Consider the following 12,358-nt stretch of genomic DNA (forward strand, 5'->3'; position numbering starts at 1 on the left):
TCTAGATTAATCAGTTAGGTCTCCATTTTGCTATCCTGTTGAGAGCCAGCACTGAGCAAACATGCAACAGAGATGCTGTACTGGGCTCTTCCATCCATTAGGCCTGAAATAACTGTATCCTTGGCACAAGGAAACAGCTGAGCTGCTGCCTTAAGTTGAAGTAAAATCAAAAAGCCTCTTCAATGCTTTGGGGATTTTCTGTTAAAACACACTTTCATTATTTTCAACACCTTTTTTTACTATAACCATGAGGTATTCTCTCATTTCTGGGTCCTCATGCTGGGAACAGCATTTTAATAACGATAATATAAATTGAGACTGAGGGAGAAACTTTTCTGTCCAGCTTTCAACCATCTCTGGTTTATGCTTTCTGACACAAGCTTTACTGCCTGAGCCAGAAGGGGAAGGGGATTTCCAGGCCATATTGCGAAGTGGCAGGAAAAAAGATGGAAAGAAAACTCCCACAGAACTGCCTTAACGTCACACAGAGAAACAGGCGTGATGAGCCCTGCAAAGCCCCGCGGCACAGGTAACAGAGGAGGTACTGCGCACTCTCTGCTCTGAAACATCTAGGCTTCAAAATTTAGGCAGAGGTTTGAGCATGCTTGCAAATACTTCCTCTCAACACCCTGCATCACCCGCTATAGCTTCAAATGGCCAATCTAATGAAGCTAGCCTCTACTTCTGTATGGTCAAACGATGCGGCCCCACAGTTTACTCTCATATCCCAGTCCCAGGATTGGTAACAGTGCACTTATATGAGCTCAGTTCTGGGATCTCTTACAAAGCAAAGACACCAGCTCCCGTGGTTGAAACCTGGGCATGGTTTGCTCTGGGACTGCTCCCTAGAGTTAGTGTGGGCAAGGCTGTGCCGGTTGCCTTCCTCTATTTTATATTACTTTCCAAAAAGATGTCCTTCCTCATCTTCCCCCTCAGAAAAATCCCCTCGGAGCTGTAGCTCCAGGTCACACATGCAACAACATCTTGTTTTAAAAGCAGCACAGCATTGGCCATGACACATTATTTCAGGCAGGCAGAGTTGAAAAAAAAAAAAGGAAAACATGTCCTGAGGAGGACTCTGAAAGAGACCACAGCAAAGGGTTACGCTTTATATATTTGGCCAGCCTGCTGTAGGGAAAGGGCTAGCCTGTATAGCATCGGTATGCCTGCACTGCTTGGTCCTGGGGCACGTACTGGGCTGAATGCAGCAACCGATGTGGTCTTCAAATAAATAAACCCATAAGTAAATAAATGAAGCCCCAAAAGCAGAGCTTTGCCTTTACTGTGTGTAAGTTGCCTCCGTGACTCCCAACAGAGCAAGGAGCACCAGGAGCGTGACAGCTCTCAGAGCAGACCCCAGTTTGGTGGGTGTGGGAGTGGGCTAAACTCTCTTCAGTCTGTCCTAAGTGGCAGCACAGAACAAGGGCGAGCCTTTAGGTAAAGTGGCAGAGCACAAACTACTAGTAACAAAAATTTGGTTTTGCAACACACTTCTGGAATTGTATGACCTTTGTGGTATTTCTTAAACTGAAAATAAAAATGGTAGTTTACAATCCAGTTGCTTAATGCAAGTGAATATTTACTGTATGGATGTCAAATGTTGCTTCTTCTCAAATTGGTATAATTAGCCTCCTGCTGCAGACTTTGAGTCAAGGTGTGTGAGCACAGCTGCCACACCTCTGTGTGCTAGAAGCATTTCCATGCAGCACACAGATTCCAGTCCAACACAACATTGAACTTGCTTTTAGAACAGCATCAAGAAAACTGGAGATAAAAGCTTCGTAACTATTTCAATCCTAAAGACTGCTCTGTAGGATCAATAAGTGTGTTTGCTTTAACAGCTTAAGAGACTACCTGTCAGCAAACTGGAAGTGGTCCATGACACATTTTTGCTCTAAAAGCTAGTACAGAGGAGCCTGTGTCTGTAACCTGTTCGCTATACTTGTATTGCTACATTTTTCCTCAATGTTGGTCTCCAAGACTGCTGTTCTAGGATTAGCCTGAACTTCAAAAGGGAGCATGTATAATTCTTCATATTAAAGGAAAATTCAGACTATTTATTTACCATGTATCTTTTGGGGCTTGCTGCTTTGATCCAAAGAATGCCCTCACTTCAGCTTTTTTCTCCCAGGTTGTTTGATATTAAAAAAAAAAAAAACTGTTTTCTTAAATAGATTCTTCCACACTGTGTATATAAAGCAGCTGAAATCAGTACAGAGGAAAAGAAATGCCAAACACAGCGAGTACTACAAAGCTGCACAAGTTGATCTGATTTCTCTACCAGTAAACAGTCTCCCTTTACACCTTATATTTGTGGACATTCCTCTCAACATACTCACTGCCCTGGTTAGTCATGTTTTCTCATAAGCTGCTCTATCTCATTAGCTCATTACCACCTTGCAGTAGGAACTCATTGCTAAGAAATACACGCACTGCTGATGTCACAGCGTATAAATATGGAGCAGGATGCTTTTTCCCCATAGCAAAGGACAACGTCACATGTCAGCTGGAAAGGATACTGGTGTGTACATAGATGAGGTAAATAAGTGCACGTTCTTGCCTCAAAATATTTTACTTCTTACAGTATCCCAGTTAGAAAGGGAGTTAATGCTGTTTCTCGGTGCTGTTGAGGAGCCTTATCACAGGTCTAAAGATGCAAGCATGAGCTTCTCTTATGTCTCACACTGAAGGTCTTTTCCCTTCTAACTCAGGTGACCAACCTGGGCCAAAATCTGTCATTATAACCCCACAGTAATGTTTATTGTCTGCTCTCAGAGACAGGAGCTTGTGCTACAGCCACGACAGTGGGTTTATCTCCAGCAGACTTCAGTTTCAGTCTTTGTACCTTCCACAAACAAGGACCACTTCAATCCCTAGTAAAACAAAATCATGTTCTCACAGGGAATGCAGAGATGTCTCCCAGAATGCAGCATCGCCATTCAACTCTTTAGTACAGGAAAAACTGCTTTATCTCAGTGAGACTTGAACCCAGAAAAATAACATTTTTCTAACCAGTTTACCCAGGACCCTGCATTTCTAGTCTCTCAGTTTTTAGATAGTAATGGGTAGGCTATCCAAGGCTAAGGTTACCATACAACTAGGCTTCCCAAACACGTTTTTCTGCTCAAAAAAATGTCGTCCAGGCAGATTTTGAAACTTTGTCCTCTTCATGGATGCAGCAACCAGTCACACCTACAGCACAGTAGGTCCAACTGGGCTGACACCTGGCCAAACATCCCAGGCATACCGACAGCATGCATGCAGGTCAGCCGTGCTGTAGTTGTGCTGCAAGGTCAACACCTGCAGGGAGCCTCAGCATTGATTTGCACAGCCCTACACAGCTTACACACACGAGCATCTACTCAGCCCCAGAGAGCGTATGGGTGTGCAGGAAATCCCAGGCAGAAACAGGGCAACACTGAGTGAAAGACGAGTGTTAACAATGCAAAGCTTATTGGAGCACGTGCCCTTGCTGTTCACGTCTTGTGTCACGACCTTGTTTCACTATGGTTTTCATTCTAGAGATTTTAAATGCCCTTTGTTCAGACTTCCAGTTACTAGAGAAATCCCGGCTTTCAAATCACATGGCTATCTGACCTCAGGAAAGTCCTGAAACTCAGCTGTGGAGTTGTCCTCCATTAGTCAGACAAAAATTCAATAAACAGGAAATATTTTCACTTCAGAAAGCACCTAAACCAAGGCAGATAAGTCAAATTTGACTATGGTAAGGAAAATTGTTAGGTTTATTCCAAGCAGCAGTATAAAAACTCCTGGTGCTTGGGATGAATTGCAGATTCTAGGGCAGGTTTTATCCTGAGATACATGTGTGCAATCATCTTCAACCAGGACATCACCACTATCTATGGGTCAGAATTTGCTACCGCATGTCTCAGCATCATATGTCCTACACTTGCATAAACAACATAAATATGAAAAATAAATATCATGAAAAGGATACTAATGCCATGCCCTTCTTGCTTCTACATGCTTGACAGCCAGTTGCTACACATTTAGAAAGAAATCCATGTCAATGGACAGTAAAGACAAAAAACAGTAATATTTAAATGGTGCAGCACTTAGCATAAAATATCAAGAAATTTGAAAATAAACCCTTTGATTCAGTGGGGCATCATGCAAAATTGTCTTCCCACACCTTGGCTCTCTCCTTCGGTTCTCAGCTGGGGAGACGCACCGACCGAAGCCAGACACATCCTGTCCTACAGAACACTGCTTTTTCACAGAAGCTAAGCCGTGGATTTTTACATTTCCTTTTAATTTCCTGCCAATTTCTTACAAAGAAAGCAGAACTAAAGGCAGCTCTAGTTTCTGCCTTACTACCCGTTTTGTCTCACGAGCATGTGACTGGGAAGGCAAAAATCAGGCCCATTTTTTTTGGCAGCATCATCAGACCTGAATTTTGCTGCTCCCTATATCCCAGGCTAGCAGCGAGGCCAGGCCCAGAGCAGACAGGAGGGCTGGGGCCACCCATGCCACGCTGATGCTCCAGGAGGCCAGGGACAGGAGGGATGTGCCAGGAGAGCAGTGTGCAGGGCCAGGCTGCTCCATGGCCCAAAGCAGCCCAGAGCTTCACCAGTGGCCAGCCCCAGGCACCCAAGGGCATTTCCCACACACACACGCACCCTCCTCGACTTCCATTAAACGCAAAGCAAAACACGTGGCTTTCCGTAAAGAAAGTCAATAAAAGGCAGCCAAAAAGAAATCGATTGCCCCAGGATCAAAGCTGATACCAGAGTGTAACTTGGAGCAGGAACACGGCCTTGTTCCCCATGTCCCTGGGTGATGTTTGCCCCCAGACTGGCTGACGGAGTGTCCAGGGTACGGCCCTTTCCCTGCTCCCTGTGTGCCTCCAGGCAAGCCACAATGTCCCTGCTGAAAATACCCACATGCCATACGCCAGCCTCATGTGATGCTGTGGTACAGCCATACCCCAAATTACGGTAGTCTGAAATGCAGACCATGTCCTGTTCTGTGCCAGAAGTGTAGCACCGAGCTGCCTCCCGTCCCGGCAGGTGCAGGCCCAGGTAACGGATGGGTACGCTGTGATAATCAGCCCCACGTGGTAAGCCAGAGAAACCCTCATGGGGTGAAAAGGAGTTCACGGTTTGGTTTATTGAACCGCTTAGCATAACAAATTCTGAAGTGAAGTTTGGGTTCGTTAAACTTCTTTTCATTCCCACAGAGTTTTGCTAAATTACAAGGAGGCAGGCATAAATCCCTATTTTTAATACACGTTTTGCTGTGCTGTCACCCTCTGAATGCACCACAACAATTTTACTCCTGTCCCGTTGAGTCTGGGCAGGGTGGTGTGCTGGTGATGCTGTGCTATCCCCAAATTACCATTTAGCAGCCAGAAAAGAAACTGTAATCCAGATACACAAAACACCTGCTTCCACTGAATGTTTCTTCCATTTAATGCCCTCAGAGCTTCGCTTCCCATCCACCCTAACTCTTCAGAGCTTTATACCATCCCATGAAAAAGAGTTTATTTCAGAGAGAATCGCCCAAAACATCCAGGTTGGTTAGAGATAAAACCTGTAGCTAGTCCCACTTGCATTTCATCCCTAGCTCCATTGCGGGCTTTCAGCAATCTCACCACTCCTTGTGGTTTCTCCCCTCACGTTTATTGCCCGTTACCTTCCCAAAAAACAGCCATTCTTCCACACCCAACCCCAAAGCACACATCAGCAGACAGAGCACAAGCCGCTTGCAAGGCTATTAGGAGTGAAAACAATAAAAAGAAACCCATGTAGTTCCGATAATGACATTTTTTAAAGAATAAGGCAAGTAGAGTAATAGTGTACCTTCATGTCTGACGAGCGAAGTTAGAGTTAGCTCTACAGAAAACAAGGCAGCTCCTTGCACCCCACTGGCAACTGATCGTCCCTTATGGCCCCATCTGTGTGAATGACTGAAAAGTTCCTCTGAGGTTTAACGGTATGAAACAGAGAAGCAGCAGCAGGGAAACTTTTTTTTTTCCCTCCCACTTCACAAATGTCCTGCTTACTCTGGCTTTCTGGTCACGAAACAAAAAAGAAAAAAAAAAAAAAAAAAAGACACCCCAAGTTGTCCCAAGTTTATTGCACCTCCAGGCTGGGTGCCCACGGGGTTGGTTTTTATGGCAGCGGCTCAGGCACCATTTATCTTTTGGCCGCAGCTGACTGGGGAGGGCCGGGGGGAATGTTATGACATGTGAGGGGAAGCGGGAGGGTGGAGGAGGGCGGTGTGAGAGTGGCTCCCTGGACTTTTTGTGCAGGGTGGAATTTCCCAGGCAGGGTGAGCCCTGTCAGGGACATTCCCCTGCCAAAGAGGCTGGCAGGAAACCCCAGGCTGGCGTAATGCTGCCAAATAGGGGCTAGAAAAATGCTGATGCGAGCTTTACGGCAAGCGCAGTGAAAGAGGTCTAGACAACAATGGGGTGAACAGAAATTCACAGCATGCAGCCCTGCAGGATTTCTTTCCTGGTACAGTTGGGTTCTCTTCCCTGACCAGCTTCTGTTTGCAGTACTGCGGGTACATCCGCAAGAAGAGTTTTTATAACTCTTTCCTGTCACGGCACTACAGGGTGATCTGGACAAGGGAGTGCCTGTGCAGCAGTCACAAAGAAAGCAAGAGAGTGTCCTGTGGGTTTAGGACAAACAAACAAAAAACAACTTCAGCCTTCATTAGTCAGCCCAGAAAAACATCTCGCTTTAGACAATGCCTGGATTTCAGTGGGATTTTGCCTTCGGAAAAGCTGGGATGAGTTTCACAGAAGCTAGCATCACCTACACTGTGCAAACTACACAATCAGAAGCCTGATTAAAAACAACAACAACAAAGTATTTCACTTAGTCATAGATGCATCAGATGTAAAACAGTCATTTGATTCAGTAGATACACCAACCTTCAGAATGGGAGAAGTTCCAGGATTTTTCTAAAAGGACGGGGGCTCCACATGACTCACCCTCGCCTTTTGACTCCTTTCACCAGTGGCACATGCCAGGATGTCTCATGGCTATTAAACAGGGCAAGCAAGGGGAGGACATCCAGATCTGAGGGCAAACATTCCCTGGCTTCAGTGCTTTTCATGAACCTTTCCCAAGCAGTTAGCACATACTGTTACCAACAAGGTAAAAACACTTAACCACTTATCCCTCTGCTTTGTGCATCCCCAGTGCCTGCTGTACTGGAATGTCAGTGTTCAAAAAAAAATAAGAATAAAAACCACCATCAGGCACTACCCCCACCTTCCTCCTGCCTCACCAAGCTGAAAGACGTACAACTCCTTCCCAAAGGTGATCATTCTGAAACCTTCCGCCTGCAGGCAGGAAATGCTGCGTGGGCTCCACCTTCCTGTTCTCAGATGCATTATATCACTGGAACATGTTCAATAGATAATACTTTTCTTTGAAATAAGGCGATTTTGTTCCAGCCAGGGCTGCAATTTGGCTGACTGGTAGCTGAAGGGCCATGGTGCCCTCAGTCTCGTATAACGCGTGGTAGGGCAGTGCCCCAGGCCAACCCTCGCCCAGCTCTCTCCTGGAGCTGCAGTTGGAGACCCGACTGGCCTCGCAGTGCTTTCACAAGGTACCGAGACACCTCTTTGCAAAGAGAGGGCACAGATGGACCTACACCACCAATGGCAGCAGCACATGGAGCATCGCTCTGCTCATCCACCTTCTCTAACCCTTTCTCCCCAGGTGTGGCAGCCTCCTGAACCAGGGCAGCTCGGGAGCTCTGTCTCCTGAAGCCACGGAAGACACTCATCATCAGCTGCAAACGCAGACGTCAGCGTTAGGAGGATTGCCTTTCACTTGGACAAACAGGCGGTCCTTGCTGCAAAGAAAAGGAAAAAACAAATGGGACAAGAAATAGAAACTGGGGCGCAGAAGGGCAGAGTGACAAAGCCATGGACAAACAGCTGATGTGTACCACAGCAGTAAGAGTCATGATTTCGGTCAGAAATCAAAATATCTACTTGTAGCAGTACTTGTTGGACAAAAGAATCAGGATAGAAGAACAGCAGGATGTTAGCAATAAATTTGTTGACTCAGAATGTACATTTCAAAGAGTGGATATGAAATTTTTGGAAAACACACATACGTTGGATGTATTTTACAATGAAAATAATTGTAATGTTTGCTTGTTATTGGAGTTCTTGATTTGTTTATTAGATTTTTAAGACAGTATCTTTCCTTATAAAAATAATCTTTTATTTCTAACTTTACTCATTGCTGCGAAGGGAAAAAGAAGAGAGCAGAAACAAATAATAATACAAGCACAGAGGGCAAAAACTATCGATAAAGATGAAACAGAAAGGGAAGAAAAAAATTAGAAGGAAGAAACAGCTAAGACAGAAATACCTGCCTTACCAGTGGCAAGTGACAATTCCCTGAGAGAATCTGATTCAGGCAGAGAAAAAGGGCAGACAGGACTGGAAAGCGTGACTCACCTGTCCCAGGGAAAAACAGAGGGTAGGAAGGAGTGGAAAGAACTGAGTGCAGGATGGTGAGGAAAAAAAGAAAAAAAAAGTTTCAGTGTGTCCTGGTTCTTCTGCCTTTTACTTCAGGTACTTTTGTGATGCCTCCCACGTGTTGAGCTCTAAATATGCAGGTCCCACCTTGAAGCTCTTTTGGGAGATCTTTCAGAGCAAGCTGCCCCGCTGTGGCAGAGCAGTAGTGCTTGTCACAAACCTAGTCCCCATCATTGCAAAAAAAAAAAAAAAAACAGTGATGGATATTTAGACAAAGTGAAAAGGAAGAGCCCTTTATCAAGCTGGACCTAAATAAATAAATAAACAAACAAAACACAAAACCCAGGCTCGTGCAGATGTGCAGAAGGCCCAAGCATGAGGGCAGCTCATAGACACTTGTCTATTTTCAGGGCCAGCCAGGGAAAGGAGAGAACAGCAAGTGGAGAGGCCAGACAAAATTTTAATGGATGGCTGAAGCGAGGAATGCAGACAGCCATAGCATGGACCTGCTGTCAGATCACACAGTCTGACACGTTTTTCCCCATTGCAGGAAAAAGAGATTTGAGATGGGCTCTCTATCAACATCTATATTATCAACTGAATTTCATTCTAAACTGAGCTCCAAATAAAAGAGGTTCATCCAGTGGTGTTTGTGCCATTCATTTTCAAGACACAGCTACTCTGGAATTAGAAGAAAACGAATGAGCATCAGCTTTAAGACTACTACATTGTGGCTCATATTTTTCATCTGAGAGTCATCCCCGGCTCTTTTTCAGTGCCTCAAAACCCTCTTCTGACTCCATGCATTAATGATTCACTAATCTGTTAAGCCCATACCAGCTGACAGAGCTGGGACACGGGGCAGTGCATGGTGTACTTTCACTTGGGTTTAGTATGTGCTCTATCCGCATGTGAGGCTCATACAAAACAACTCAAACACTCTTAATTCACTAGCAGCCTCCCACAGTCTCCCTCTGCTCCACTCCAGGCAGAGATTCCTGCGCAATTCTCCATGACAGAACCAGAAAGCACACCAGCTTATTTCATCCCTCAAAAAGTATGTAATATGCCCACCAGAGGCTAGCAAAGCCAACAGTGAAGGAGGATGCAGTAACTTGGACAGCATTTTCATCACTGCCAAATTCCGAGGGGCACTGCCAGGACTAGGTTACTTAACAAGAGAGCTCAGACCTGGGTGACTAGCACTGTTGTTAACGTTTCAGGTGAGACTCAGGTCCAGATTCAGGGAGATAACGAAACATTTCCCTCATTTCAAATACATTGGTCTTGTGTTGTAAATAGGAAAGTGAATGTGTTGGAAATTACCCAAAATCTTGCTAACTGAGGATGCAGTGTTAAACCACAGGACAAACACAACAAGACCCATTTCAACTGGATCAAAAACCCTAAGGTCTCAGCTCTTTGCCATTCCCGGTGAGCCTCCTACTGATCTGCCTGGCATTGCAGGGCTCCAGTCTCACTCTCGGCCATGCAGGTTCCAGTCCCTTCAGTGCCAGGCACTTGTGTCATGTGAGGCAAGTTATTCACCTCCTCTGAGTCACAGAGCAGCACATGACACATGATGAAAGCCTGTCTGCGGACTGCTCCTTACTCTGGTTATAAATGTTTTGGTTCTATTTTAGAAAGTTCCCCACCTCTGTTATCTGCCATGTCTACGTACACGTGAAAACCTAGTATACGTGGCTGTGTAAACAAGCTGCAGGCAGAAAGGCTTGCAGCGATGCCTACACCTAACAAACGAGCACTACGGGAGGTAGAGTAGAGAAAAAGCAGCCTGGGTGAGAAGAATTGTTCCATTTTGTTGCATGTGGAGAAATATATATATATAAATACATATTTCAGAGTGTTATATCCAAGGAGTGACTCCATCCCACACAATTAGCATTGCCTTTTAAAACGTTCACATTAGGGAAGTTAGAGATTTGGTCACCTCCTTAGTGTCAAAGGACAAGACCTTTGCATGATGTCCTTCCTTTCCCTCCTTCTTATCCTCTTTGCTTCCCTTCTTTCCTATCTCTCACTCCCACTGTCTCTCTAAGCATGTCCATTGCTTGATCTCACACCACACTGAAAAACATCTTAGGCTTTACAGCCCCTCTGCTCCTTTTTTGGCTAAGAGAGCAGGTGGGATACAATGGCAGTACGCTTTGCTTTCAGTTTCCAGAGCAAAACACAGGGGAAGCTACTTTGCCACTGCCCTGTCACCCACTTAGTGGCTGTCAGGTGGCATCGCCAGCAGCAGGCTGGGGCTTGAACTTGCTTCTGTTTAGAGGAACAACCTCACATAAGAGCAGCCCCCTAAATCACACCACAGGACATGGCATCATACCCTGCTTCCTTCAGTGGTGAGCGTCAAACAAGAAGGGGAACAGAAAAACAGTGCAAACGCTTTGCGATCCTGCCTCAGCATACTCTCTTACAGCATCCATGAACCTGCAGGTGAGGGATTTTTCCAAGTCAAGCAGGACATTACTGGCTGTGCACACAGGAAATCAGTGCACAGGGCAATGCACCCTGCTGACTTGTTTCACATTTGTCGATCCTGGCTGCAATGTAACCCCAAGGCAACTCGACAGCAGTGCCCCCATCTCCTCCATCCTGGCCCTCAAGCCACCCCAGCAGCTCTCAGGTCTGTGCTGTGCAGCAGCTCCTTCCCTCTCCCCTGTGACCCTGCAAGCACACCTCTTGTCCTGGCATGGAGCAGGCGTGCAGCCAGGCACTGCAGGACTTCTTCCATTACTTGGAGTAAAAACTGTTTGTAAGCTATAGAAGCCATGAGCACACTGCATCTCTTCTGCTCTTCATATTGCTTTTTTAAAATGAAATGGCTTCAGCATTTTCCATTGGCCATCTGGCCTTTAAATGCCCTCCAAGAAAGAAACCTCTGTTACGTACAAAGCTTTCATACGTGTCAGGACCGCTATGCTGACAAGAGGGAAACACCGTGTTTCAGCACTAGGTCTCATGCCAGGCTTGTGCCACTTGCGCAGATCAATCCCCTCCAAATATACATCATCAGAAAAAAAAAAGAAAAAAAAGAAAGAAAAAAAAAAACATTTCAAGTGATTTTAATCTATAAACCACTGTATAAAACTTCTAACCAACACGCAACACAAAATGTAATAGGTAAAACTAAGGGAAATATGACACATTTCTAGAGCAGCTATAAAAACAAAAAGGAAAGTTATGTGGGGTTTGGGCAAAAAGATAAACTGATGCTAAATCAGATAAAACAATTTTAGTGCACAAACTTGCCCTCTTTACTAGGAAGTTTTTATTCTTTGAGCTTTTGGGCTATTTGAATTGCTTTTCTGATCACATCAGGAAATAAAATGCATTGCAGCCTTCTCTGCATTGTAAGCATTTCAATAATATACATATAATGGAACAAAAAACTTTGAAAACAAGTTATTTTTCTAATACACAGAAGCCATGCACTGCTGCCAAGAGATAAGAAGAGCCTTCCAAACAGTCTAAATATGAATGTAATCTAAGCAGGAAGAAGTGACCTGAACAAGAGCTTTATAAATTAAACATGCATTTTGTGACAGGCATTTTTTTTTTTGCTTTTACTTGAGTGGAAAGATGTTTAAACCCACACTTCTGAAAAAAAAAAAAAAAAAAAGCAAAAAAACCCACGATGCTCTTACTTTTCCCAGAGGACAACTTCAACCCTTTGTTTTTGTAACATATGCATGGAAGCATCATCTGTAGTACATACATGTAAAAAGCCATACAGACCCTTCTAGTAAGGAAAGTTCCTATTCTTGAAATGCCTACCTTTAACAAGTAAGAATAATGAAGAATGCTAATTTGAATCTTAAATAAGATGTGCAATAATGTTGTGTAGCAGAAGAAACTAGA

This window comes from Netta rufina (assembly GCF_964035555.1).
Source record: "Netta rufina genome assembly, chromosome: 1".
NCBI classification, from domain to species: Eukaryota; Metazoa; Chordata; class Aves; order Anseriformes; family Anatidae; genus Netta; species Netta rufina.